This window comes from Astyanax mexicanus, chromosome 11, assembly GCF_023375975.1.
Source record: "Astyanax mexicanus isolate ESR-SI-001 chromosome 11, AstMex3_surface, whole genome shotgun sequence".
NCBI classification, from domain to species: domain Eukaryota; kingdom Metazoa; phylum Chordata; class Actinopteri; order Characiformes; family Acestrorhamphidae; genus Astyanax; species Astyanax mexicanus.
Window position 1 is genome coordinate 4,299,133 of NC_064418.1, and position 12,543 is coordinate 4,311,675.

Consider the following 12,543-nt stretch of genomic DNA (forward strand, 5'->3'; position numbering starts at 1 on the left):
AAAGTAGTCATTCATAAACGACTGGCTATGCTTAAAAAATCCACGAATCAGTCATGAGTAATAAAAAGCACAAACTTCTATAAGAATAAAAAGGAATTTTGCATAGAGAATATGACGCCCCCTTCTGCTGCTCATTTTCTCCATTAAAACGCGCAACCACACTTTCAAAGTTTCCCCTGTCGGGCTATAGAAACAAAATTGACCAACGCCAGTCCTGCACCGCTTCAAAGCAAATCTGTTTCAGAGCGGAAAGGCGGGCGCTTTGACGATTTTCATGGTGCGCTAGGATTTCTATGACAATTGGCTCCTGAAACGCGAACATTTGAATATGTCTTGTATAAACTCACTAAACTGTCTGTAAATGGAAGCTCGTCAAAGCAGGGAAAGCACCTTCACCCACGAACCCTATAGGGCCTACGATCTTTCTGCATGCCTGCAATGTTTCCCCACCTAAAGAAAAAAACACGACAGAATAGGGCATAAATAAAAATGAATGAGAAGGGTAAATACTCTCCAGAGTAAAATTGCTCTATTCGTTAAAAAAACTCAAGAATATTTATTTAGGAACAGTTAATCAACAGTGATATTTATTTGCTCTGAAATGGTTATAGGTAAGTTGTATTTTAGCTTTTTACTGGACCCTTGAGGCTAATATAATATATGCAAATATACAGTAATAAAACAATATAGTTGATGGTAAAAAAAATACTTTTTAGTAACAAGGATGTCTTAAAATGTATTTAACTTTGAATATAGAAGAGAAACTTCGTTGCAATTTAAATCAATTCGAGATGATTTAGCATTGTGGTGAAACATACTTATTTAATTCTTGAAGCAATTTTTTCGTCTTACTAATAAATGAGTTTGGTTGTTAAAGACTACCTTGGCACCTGATATTAGCATCTATAATTTTGCTCTAGAGATTCGAAGGCAGTGTAGTGGAAGAAATCAGTTCAAAAATTAATTTTAGAGAACACAATTTTACATTGCATTTATGTTTAAGCTACATTAAAAAATAATAATTTAAGACAATATCGGGCGAGCAAGAGAGAATCAGTGCGAGGTTGGTGTGTCGGTGAGCTACGCCTATAAAACTGGGCCCAAGCAGCAAGAAAGTGAATGTTCACGTCATGTAAAACAACACCTTTCACCAAACGGTGCGAAGTTCAAGGGCACCTTATAAACCAGTCCTGACTCTCCCCTGTAAGGCACTGGGCGAAGTTCTACCACCAAAACAACCCTCTTCAATTCGAGACACTCTATTAAGATACAGTTGCGCTGACCTTAGTTTCATGCCACGTTAGCGCGAGTCAATTTGCATTTGATCAGAAGCTCTCATATTTTGTTCCCAGAGCTTTTTAAAATCCCGAGGGCATATTCAGGTTTAATTTGAAACAAGCGCCGTCGTACTGCCCACCTTTTGTCCCAGATCCATTCTTTGCCAAGCGAATGAAATGATCTTTTATTTATTTCAAACAAGTGCCCCGTGAATGGGGTGCAAAATAAACACGATGAAAAATAATCAAAGAGATAGTCCCCTCACAGTGAAATGGGGGAACTTCATAAAAGAGCCGAAGCAGTCCCAACTGAATGAGAGGCGCTTTGAAGTAGAACTTATTATCTGAGGAATACTTCTCGGTTGTCCTAACGACGCTATTGAATCGAAAAGCTACTCCTTTGTCAACGATTTGTTCTCCTTTAGAGCCATGCCCGTGGAAATCACTTACACGGGCTACCTTAAAACATGCAGCCTGCAAATCAGTAACTCCGCGAGTCAGACTTGTAGACGCCACTTTTGAAAAGACAAAGCAGAAGTCAGTGTGAAAACGCAGCGAGGTCTCTCCCATCTCGCCTTTATTAGACAGAATAATCACATCAGAGGAGCCTGTTTACTGCAGTCTAGTCACATTTCACACCGACACTTTCTCATTACATTTAACGTGGGCTCAAAGTGCCGAAGTCGCCTTTTTTTCTTCCAAACCCAACAAGCGTGTGTAAGAGCTTTCCCGTCATTCCAACTCCTTTCCAAATAAATGAAGGGGCACGTTTTCTCTCACATCGTTTACATACCATTTATTTTAGAAACTTGGCTCAGAAAAGCACTTCTCTCATTTGTGTCAAGTTTGAGGTAAATTTCACTATTCTAAAGCGCCCCAACTTCAGTCTATACCCACACAAAAATATGTTGCATAGCTTATGTGAAGAACTGGGTGTACACTGAAATATAAATACCCATATTACAAAAAAAAAATAAAGTTCAAATAAATTGATATATTGGTCACAAATTTTAATACATTAAAAATGATTTAGATATTAAAGTCCTCTTTACTGTCGAAACGATTAAATCACTTCAGCTAAAATTAATGCACAAAGCTACAGTCTGTCAACCCAGTACTCTTAACTTAAACTAGTTGGGTATGAAAATAATCCGTATGCACAAAACAATCCACACGCATAGTAAATCGTTCACGTCATGTTTTCAGTCACTCAAATTTAACAGTTCAAACCACAAAATCAAAGGTTCACAACTTTTTTTTTTAACTTATCATAAGGTTTATCCGCGAAGAATGTATATATATATTTTAAATATGAGCCCACGCCCAAGGCGTTAAAAAGTATAGTAACATTTTCTCTCACCCTCCCAGCCATGCCTCATCATTCTAGTAATATCAAATTAACAACAAACGAGTCGTCCAAAACGTGTCTGCTTTACTGGTTTTGCTGCAGTGAGCTCTGAAGGCAAGAGCAAGAAAAACTGGGCACATTTTCCCTATCCAGGCAGCCTGCCAAAGTCTTCCAAGCACCCTACCTGCCTACTATCTTAAGTTTCCCGAATAAGTGAGAAAACCCAATCCAGTTGCAGCTGTAGCCTACGTTATCTCTCTGCTCAAGTCCAAATCTTACTAAAACACACGTCCCTTTGGAGCAGCAAATAACTTTTTAATGGGAGTGAACGTCGCCTGCACACAGTGTGAGTATTTTATGAGCTTGTTTCTTTAGAACATCCAGGTGGCTACTTTAGGATTTTACTTTGCCGATTGTCTGCCGACGTGTCCCGCGTTTTGGTTCTCTTTGAGAAACTCGAGGTTTGTTGAGGGAGGGAGGCAGGAAAAAAAGTTTTGTTGGCTCTTTGGAGCGAAAGCTGAAGTGCCATTCAGGCAGCTGAGAGTTCACCTATTAGCCCCGATGTCTTTCCGAAAAGACTGGTAGAGTTAAACATCTGACAATGGGCTCTACAGGGCGCCACTCGCCTGACCTATACTCGGTTTTAATAGTTTCATAGGAACTTCATTAAATCAATTACGCAGTGAGCACATCATAATGTAAATGTAATTAGCTCTGAATAAAGTCTGCTTTCTGTGTCATACAAAAAAGAGAGAGAACTTCTTGAGTTGGATTGCATAGTGTGGATTTCTAAGTTTGTTTGTTTCACGTGCTTGAAGCAGGCTAATATCAGATTGCTGAGTGCAGCCTTATCAGTCTATCGAGGTTCTCGCTAACGCACACGGCACTGGGTCGTCTGTTTTGACTAGCTGAAGGTTTTTTACGCAGCTCCTGCACCCTCGAGAGAGGCTTCTCATTAGTGAGGTATGCACCGTGCACGGTGTGACCAAGACTGGAAACATGTCTGGAGGGTCCGACAAGTTCTCAGCGAATAATGCCACTCCTAATCCGAAGAAAGAAAGTCAACAGACTGGAAAACAATAGCTTTTCATCAAATGTTTATAATTGTTCAAGAGTGCTGTAAAGGGATTAAATATTAAATATTGGAAAAGGTGTATGATTATTGTAAGTAGTGATATTGAATGGAATGAATGAAGCATAAGCCATTACATTTTAGCTTCTTTTTTTTTTCAAGAAGTGTCATTTACTAGAGCTTACTTATTAACAATTAGTGGGAATAAGATAGACATCTTCTCAACAATAATATGATGTAACATACATAGCTATATATTTGTCAATAAAAAAAACAAACAAACGTGTATATTAAGATACATCTCAATGTCTTCTCTAAACTGTGCTATGACCAAAACATAAGAGCATGGGTCCTTTGATACCAAAAACATATGAATCATCTTTCTTGTCTGCTGGGGGAGAAAAAATGAACATAATATCTGGCCTCCCAGCAACATCTGTGGGCCTCCAAATTTGGTGCACGTCCAAATGTGGGATCCACAGGACTGGGAGGCTTTCCAAAGCACGGGGTGAGGAGAGCAAGGTCGTCCACGGGCAAGCACTGGAGCCAGCCCCTCGTACCTGGCCCATCCAGCACGCCAAGCAGACGGCCGAAACCTCGGAGCCGAACTAGCACCTCACCACTCGCCTTGTGTTTGACAGGGTCTGCTTAAAAGCCTCTAAATGCAGGGCTGCAGTTCCAATAGAAGCATGTTCCATCCAGGTGGTAAATGCTTGACAGTGTTTGTGCGGCCTTATGCTGGGAAAGGACACCATTTCAAAAGATGCTGCATGTTCCAGGAGCCATCCTCCATAACGGGCTGTGGTTAAAACAGAGCAGAGGTTATTTTAGATGGTATAAAGCTTAGTTACTGTACAGCTGTACACAGGTTGTAAGTAGAATTGACCTCTTTGTGACTTCTGGGTGCCATAATCTGTCTACATAAAGCATTATCTAAAAAGGGCACAGATGCTTGTTTGATTTTGATCTAAACATCTTATTCAATATTGTTAGTTAGATCACGGATATGTAATCAGGATTAAGAATGATAACAATTATTAAAGGTTTGATGGAAATATTACACGCCAAACAAAGTTTATTGTAGTTAAAGTGGAATTCCATCATGTAAAGAAACACATTTAAAGAAACATTTGAGGTGTAAACAAAATCATTTAGCCTGAGTTAATGTAAAATGGTTGTGATTTTCTGCTTACTAACCAAAACAATCTGAGACAAAATACACTGTAGCTCAAGAATTATGTAAGGGCGTGATGTAACTTTCAGAGGCATTGAACAACTCTAATCACAAAAAACAATTGTTACGTTGTCTAAAAATCGGAAGAACTCTGTTTTTAATATTTAATCATTTAATAATGCAGAAATCTTACATTTACACTGCTATAATGTTTCTCGTACATTTTTTTCCTCTGAAAAAATACTGTAGTGCTGCATTTAAAAATAATATAAAATAATCTACACCTATAGAATGAAGTCTGGCTCATTTTACCTATAAATTGAGGAAGTCTTTCTAAGAAGCTATCGTGCACACCACAGCAGTGCCTCTGAATGCAGTTGCAACACCTCTCTTACAGGAAAAGGTCAAGATTCAGTGTGAAGAAATCATTCCAGCGCAGCTGGACCACCATAAAACACAGAGAGAGAGAAAGAGAGAGAGAGAGGAGCTAATATATAAAGAGAGCAAAATCAGAGAGAGTAAGGAGAACCAGAGATCTCTTATCAGCTTTTAGCATCTTCACACATGAGGCTGATTGCTTATTACGTTGTCCTCTTTTTGCATTGCCAGTTTGGATCCCACAATCTGTAAATATCCAGAACCCCTCGTCCCTTCAATGGGGCACTAATCCCAGCATGATAAGCCCATAAGCTTGCGTAAGAATCCCCTAAACTGACCCCGTTGCGTCACCGGCCACGTGCCCATACCTCCCACCCGCCCCCTCCCAGCTACAGCTTTGCTAAGGTTGCTGGATGTTCTTAAACATCACAGGCCACATTCGCTGTCCCCAGGTGACCTTGGAACAACCATTAAACCTGGCTTTGAGCTGCTGTAACTACTGCCTCATAGACCTGAGGGTCCCTCTGTGCTGTTGATGACTTGTTTTCGTACCTGCTCCACAGCATTTCGAACAGGTAATGCAAGCACTGCAAACCGTATCTCCTTAGTGCAGTGCTTCTTTACCATCTCTGCAGGGCTGAATCAAAGTTGCAAAGTTGCAATTTCATACTTTATCTGCTTCCCCCATGCACACAGTGGGTCTGAGCACGGTGATTTGTCTCTACTGGACATCTTGTCCCTGTACAACTCCTGTCTGAAATTTGCATTCAAATTCATTTCTCAACCACAAAATGCTGCCTGACTAAGCAGCAAACGATTTACCTCTTCTACCGAACATGTTCTGTGGATCTAGTGGTTAAATTACCATGTGTATGTTGTATGTAGACATTCAATATAATGTCAACTAAGATATGGTAGGTAGTTAAAATGTATTTTTAGGTCCATACAGCCTGGTGTTTTAATATCTAGGATAATGTAGGTTCTGTTTACCGTTCTGAGCATCAAAATCAAATTTTAATTTTTCATTCATTCAAAGGGATTTTAAAATATATGCATGAACTGAAACTGAAAACGTTAAGGTACAAATCTTACTATTCAAAATAGTTTGATATAACGTGTTTTATCCTAGAGGAACTTACCAGGTATTTTTTTTATAGTGCTGGTGATAGAAAACAGATGTCTGATAAGTTTAAAGGTCTCTAGAAGCTACATTTTCAGGAAGTTGTTACATAAAATAATTACAATAGCCTTAAGATAAATTAGGCCTGATTAAATTTACCAATGTTAATCATATTTTTTATATAATATCGGCTAGCAAACAAAATGGATTTTGTTTAGTTTATATATATATATATATTTTTTTTTTTTTTTTTTTTTTTTTTTACAAAACAATATCAGTGCCCAAAGTTACTAAAAACCAAGAATCCAATTTAAGAATACATGGAAATTTTACATAGTACAGCAGCTAGAAACATTCAACATTCACTGCTGACCTTAATCCTGCTTTGATTCTTATTCTTATTGATGGAAAGAAAAAATAAATGAACTCACCTGGTAAGCAGGCATTTAAAGCAGCAGTGAGAGAAACAGTGATGGAGACGGGCTGGTGAAGAAGTAGTCCCAATGGAGATTTTAGTGCTCTGTCCCAGTCACAAGACAAATTGTATAATTAGGCTCAACTCTTAGGGGAAGGCCACCTTTGCCCCGTCAGTGACATCTGCAATGGTAAATGACAGAATGTTTCAGTAAAATAACGGGGCAGATTAATCTTGGTCAGATATGATCATCACTGAAACGATTAACTGCGTTTTAGACAAGTTATCTTATGTGCAGGTTTATGTGCATGTCTGCGTCCGTTATAAGATGGCGATTATTTTGGTAAAAAATAAAAATAATGTTAAATGATGTAAATAAAAAAGTCGTTATGAATGCCACTGTACCTCAATTGAATTAAATACAGCTGAAACACAACTCCTGGTTCAATAATAATAGTAACAGTAACAGTAAGTCACGGTAACAAATGTTGAAGTGCTTGTTAATCACCCTGACACAGCTCAGCATTACATTACTTAGGTGTTCTTTTGTATTTTAGAAACGGGTCTACTGGGTCTTGGTTCCTTCCAAGTTTTCTTCCTTGCCACTGTTGTCTCCACAATAATTGGCATCTCTGTGGTGCAGCTCATAAGAGGCGTGGACCTGTTGTAACAAGTGCTGTATAAATAAAATCGAATTGAATTGAATGGAAATGCAATATTAAACGTTACATTTTTTTCTAATATTGGAACAATTTATAGAAAGCTTTTGGTAAAAACCTCGAGCTGTTTGGGGGTGGGGTGGTAGGTATGACTTTAGGTAGGTATGGTCCTGATGCGAGGCAGCCCGAAAACTTCACATTCTCTAAGTCTTTTTCCTGACTGTCTGAGCTCATCATCAGCCCTGTCAACCTGTGCGCTCTCCGCGCTGCGCGCGCTGCAAAGGGGGTCGCTCAGAGTGAAGGAGCAGAGCCGGGGCTTCAGATTGCTGGAGACAGGGTTAAAGGCATCAGCCCCACGCGGAAGGCTCATTACGTATAGACTGCCTGAACAGAGACAACGGCGCCTTACCTGAGCATCCCACCTTTCTGACACAACGAGACAGCCCGGGGCAAACCGATCACGTTATTGATAAAAAAAAATGTCAAAACGTCAAGGTGTCCGCGGGTGAGGCGACTAACTAACTAACTAGCTAACTAGCGCTCACCGAACTCGGAATCAAAACTGCTAACACGTATCTGAAGAAGTTCGTATAGAAGTTTCTTTCTGTAATTAAAATGTATATAAGGCAAGGGGACGAATAAGAGCTGGCGTTTGGGACGGGTGTGTGTTACCTTGATATTAAATACAATTAAGTTTAATTCAGGGTTTAAAGAGAGGGAAAAATAAGTAGCGCGTGACCACTGCGCTGGAGAGACAAAAAAAAAGTTACGACACCACCTACCAAAATATCTACCCATTAGCAAAGCAGATTTGGCTGTTGTGGAAAACACTATTCAGCTTTTCAACTTTTCCCGTTTTACGCATTACGCACAAAAATCAAACATTAATATCAGAAAATGAAAAAGGCATTTTTACAAAAAGAATAAAAACATTAAGTGGCTGATCACAATTTCAACAGTAAATTTCAGTATCAAAGCTACTGTCTGGAAGCTAAAAGTTACTTATGCGCACATAATAGCTGCACAAAATCAACTTTTTAAAGTAAAAACAATTGTTTTTTAACGGATTGTGACGGAATGAAAAAAAAAATCTAAATGAAAAACATGTTTAAAATACAGGTAATAGAGGCTTAAATCATGTCCGCCTATCCTGTGGAAAGTAAACTAATGTGAAGTGATGAAGTTGCTCCTAAACTTCGCCGCTGCACACTGTGAGGAGAACTTTCGGGGTCAAGTGGTTCATTAGGCCTATCCCTCTTTACTTTGCCGTGCGCTGGGCTTCTCCAATGACATGCCTCACACACTGTGTGGATTCAATTTAATTAAGTGCCATGAATTCAGAGTTGCTTTAAAGCCAACGGGGGGCTTGCCCGTTCCAGAGTTTGAATGCCGAAGCTACTGTATAAAATCACATAGACGCGATATATATAAATATACATATATAACTGGTCAAATATCTCCTCACAATGTACCAATTTTCCAGAATTAAACAATCATCAAAACAACTTTTAAACATTGTAAACTGGTGTTACTTCATGTGGTATACCAAGCAACTAAACGGTGTTAATGTAATTTAAACAATACTTTCAATCAAGTAAATATTTATTCAAAGTATTTGTTTGAGCCATTTTTCAGTTACATGAATCACTTGAATATTTATTTCAAACATAGTATAAATTTAGCGCGTATCAGTTCTGTAATAAATTGTATTTCTTAAACTGCACCTCCAGCATAAATCTAACCTATTTAAAAAAAGGCATTGGCTTAAAATAATTTGATGTTGTCTTATTCGTTCAATTGATTATTATATACGACAATAATACAGTTTTTAAAGTATGTTCACTTTCTCTGATTCGAATTATTGACCACCCCACTCATTGTAAATAACAAAAAAAAAAAAAAAAAAAAAAAAAACAAATACCAAATAACTTTATAAATAACCAGTTAGTTTGAATTATAATGGCGTTTTTTACACAGAAGTGATCTTCTGATGTCAGCAGTGAGGAGCTTGGAACAGTAGCTCGGAAAGTTCAGGCAGCGCAGGACAAAATGTTTAATTGGATTAGAGGAGGTGATGGCATATATTACAATTAAGAACCTCAGAGTAAGCACGCGCCTTTCTCCCAATTAACACATGTTAAATACAGATTAAGTCAAGATTGTTGGATTTTTATTTTGAGGCGCTAGAACTGAAAAAGTAGTTTTATTTTTTTTATACATTTTAGTCTCTATATATAATTTCGAACGCTCATAATTACATTCAAATTAAAAGGACATTTACTGTAAAAAAAAAAAGTCTGGGGCGTTTCTGATAAGAAAAATCAGAAGCAAGGTGCAAAAGTTTTCCCCCAAAAAACACCTTCAGACGAACTCCGTGTTTGGCACGCCGCGCTGCTGCTGCTCTGAGGGGAAGAGAACAGGTAATGTATAGTGTGATGTGTTTCCCCTAAGAGCGTTCGCGCGCCACTGCGCTGAATATTGCAACTTTCATGCACAGGGAGGCACAAACATTATGCCACGAGAAAATAGCGAAATATGCTGTATCTTTAAGTAGATCCTCGTGGAAGTGAAGGCGCGTCCTGCTTGAACCTTCGAAATGAAGCGGGGCACCTGCCCGCGCGCTTCATATGAGGAACGAGGTAATGAGCGCGTGCCAAAGATCATCAGATACTTGACAGTCGAGTCAGAACACTAAGTGTAATTTAGTGGGGAAGTCTGACAGCAGTACAGTTGAGCTATTGCTCGCAGTTACTGCTCTCTTTCTTTCTGTATTCTGACGGAAGAATGGAAGATGATTCCTGTTTCTGGCTATTTGAAAATAGATAATTTAGCAAAAAAAACAAAAAAACAAAATCCACCTACCCTCACCCAAATCTAATCAATCAGACAATATTGGTATGGAGGCTGAATTATGCTTCTTTAGTTTTGTTTCTTTAACTACAAAGCCAAAATTAATAGAAACGACATCTATAGAATAAACTCATTATGAACTAGAACATAAAAAGCGAATTATTTTGTGAATGCAGTTATTTTACATAGAACAGTAACAACCCCAGGATAAAATTAAATGTAATGTAAATATAAACCCAAAATCTTTTTCAATGTAATCTTAAGCAATCCATAAAAGTTATTGTCTAGTTTGCTTTAAAAAAATATTATGTATAGTTACAGGAAAAAAACAACGTACTAATTATCAACGGAAGTCATTGTAAAACATTTTGTTTCATTATATTTTATTTGCTTGAATGATTTCAATCATTACGAAATTTTTTAAACAGCGAAAGGCAGTACAACTGGCAGGAAACATACTATGCAAAAAAATTATGGAAATAAAAATGTATATTCAAGATTCAAGAAAAAGACAATATGGATTTCAACAAATCATTCCTTTTCTGTTTAGAGAAGTATTACCTACAATAATCAGACTTGCAAGCATAACACTTTATCTCTTTTAACTGACAAATATAGACATTTTAAAGATTAAAAAAATATATTATCTTTAAAATCAGTTTGTGGAATGGCGTTTTTGCGTTTCATAAATGTTTTACAGAAGCAAAAATTGCGATATTCAGGCTTGAAACGCTCAGAAATATTTGTCCTTCTCCGATGTGTTTGGACGGATAGGTCGTAAAAGCCAGACCACGGCGTTATTGGCCCTCCAGGATAAGTTAGATAGGACAATGACGAATGCCCCAGAGGAAGTCATTGTACAAATGGACCGTTGACTTTTAACCTGTCGCCTTAAGAGACCTAACACGCCTTATCAATCAGCATGCCTCTACTCTGAAGGACATAAAGCTGACAGAGCAGCGGAGAAGTTCTCCACATTCTCAACAGCCTTTCCCAGCATGCTGACACGATCACAAAAATAAAGGCCATCCAGAAAGAACACTACTTTGTTAAGTGGTGGAACACTTTCGATCATTTCCTTTATATTTTGCTATTTTAAAATAGAAATTAGACCAGGTAAAAACTTCAGTGGGCCCATATCACTACTGCGCCCGTTCACGAGCAACAAGGAACAAGAAACAAAAAGAAAAAAAAAATCAACTGTCGCCTTGCTGAACACCCATTCTCTTCTTCCCCCCAATTTGGACAGCATCCGGCGGCCCACGTCTGAAACGACGGCGCCTGCGTTGTTCTTCTTTCATCACGAAGTCAGTGGGTGAGACGCTGGAAGCTGCGCAAAATAGTCAAATCACACAGCAAGCTCACTCCCACTCAAAAGCGCATTTATTTTATCTTTGCCATGAAAAAGAACACGAGCCCGCTTTAATTCCGCTCTAATTTATCAGCAATTGTGTGATAATGAGCTTCGGCTTCACCATTATGGGCAACGTGTAAAAATGCAGGACGGGCAGCCTCTCCTCCAGCCTCCGCTTCGTTCCTGATAAGGGGATGGAGAGTGTTGGGCTGTGAAGACCCGCAGGATACACACCCTAAACACAGCCCGAGAGAGAAAATGAGCCAAAAAGAAAAATGCACCTGCCCATTAAACGCAGCGACGTACACGCTTAAATTTACAATGAGTGCAATTTTCACAACCTGGTAAGAACGAACACATTTTAAATTCAGACTGAAAGTAAAAATGAGCTTCAGACCTTTAGTCACAAAAACCGAGGAAAGACGGCGATTGAACATCAGACAAATTAACCAAAAAAAAAAAACATAATAATAACATAATAATAATAATAACACAAATAATAATAAAATAAATATTTATAATGTTTTATAGCAATTTATTTAAAATACTATTTGTTATAATAGAAAAAAATCACAACTATTATTACCTATATTAAACGTATATAAAAATATTATTAGAATAACTATTGTTATGTAATTTAATAGATATACTATATATTATATGAATGTATTATTGATAAGTATATTATATGTCATTTTATTGAGCTTATAATTTAAGTAGTAATTAAGTAGTAAATAAGTTTAAGATGAGGGACGTAATCAGACCCAGTTGTGATGTGTTGAAAAGGCTGGACAGTCCTGAACGTGGTCTGCTGTGAGCAGAAAGCAGGCTAACAGGTAGACTGTGTCCAGGAGTGAATCCTGCCTCCAGCTGAAGTTAGCGGGACCTGAGCGGAG

At 38.1% G+C, this 12,543-nt stretch overlaps 1 long non-coding RNA gene across 1 annotated transcript; it reads right to left on the reverse strand.

The window, feature by feature from the left end:
• Nucleotides 1-3,707: 3,707 nt before the first annotated feature.
• Nucleotides 3,708-7,698, reverse strand: LOC111194946 (uncharacterized). The gene is made up of 2 exons (XR_002651399.2): nt 6,801-7,698; nt 3,708-4,496 (listed from the first exon to the last, which is right to left on the reverse strand). It is a non-coding gene; the product is annotated as an uncharacterized LOC111194946 (long non-coding RNA).
• Nucleotides 7,699-12,543: the final 4,845 nt, after the last annotated feature.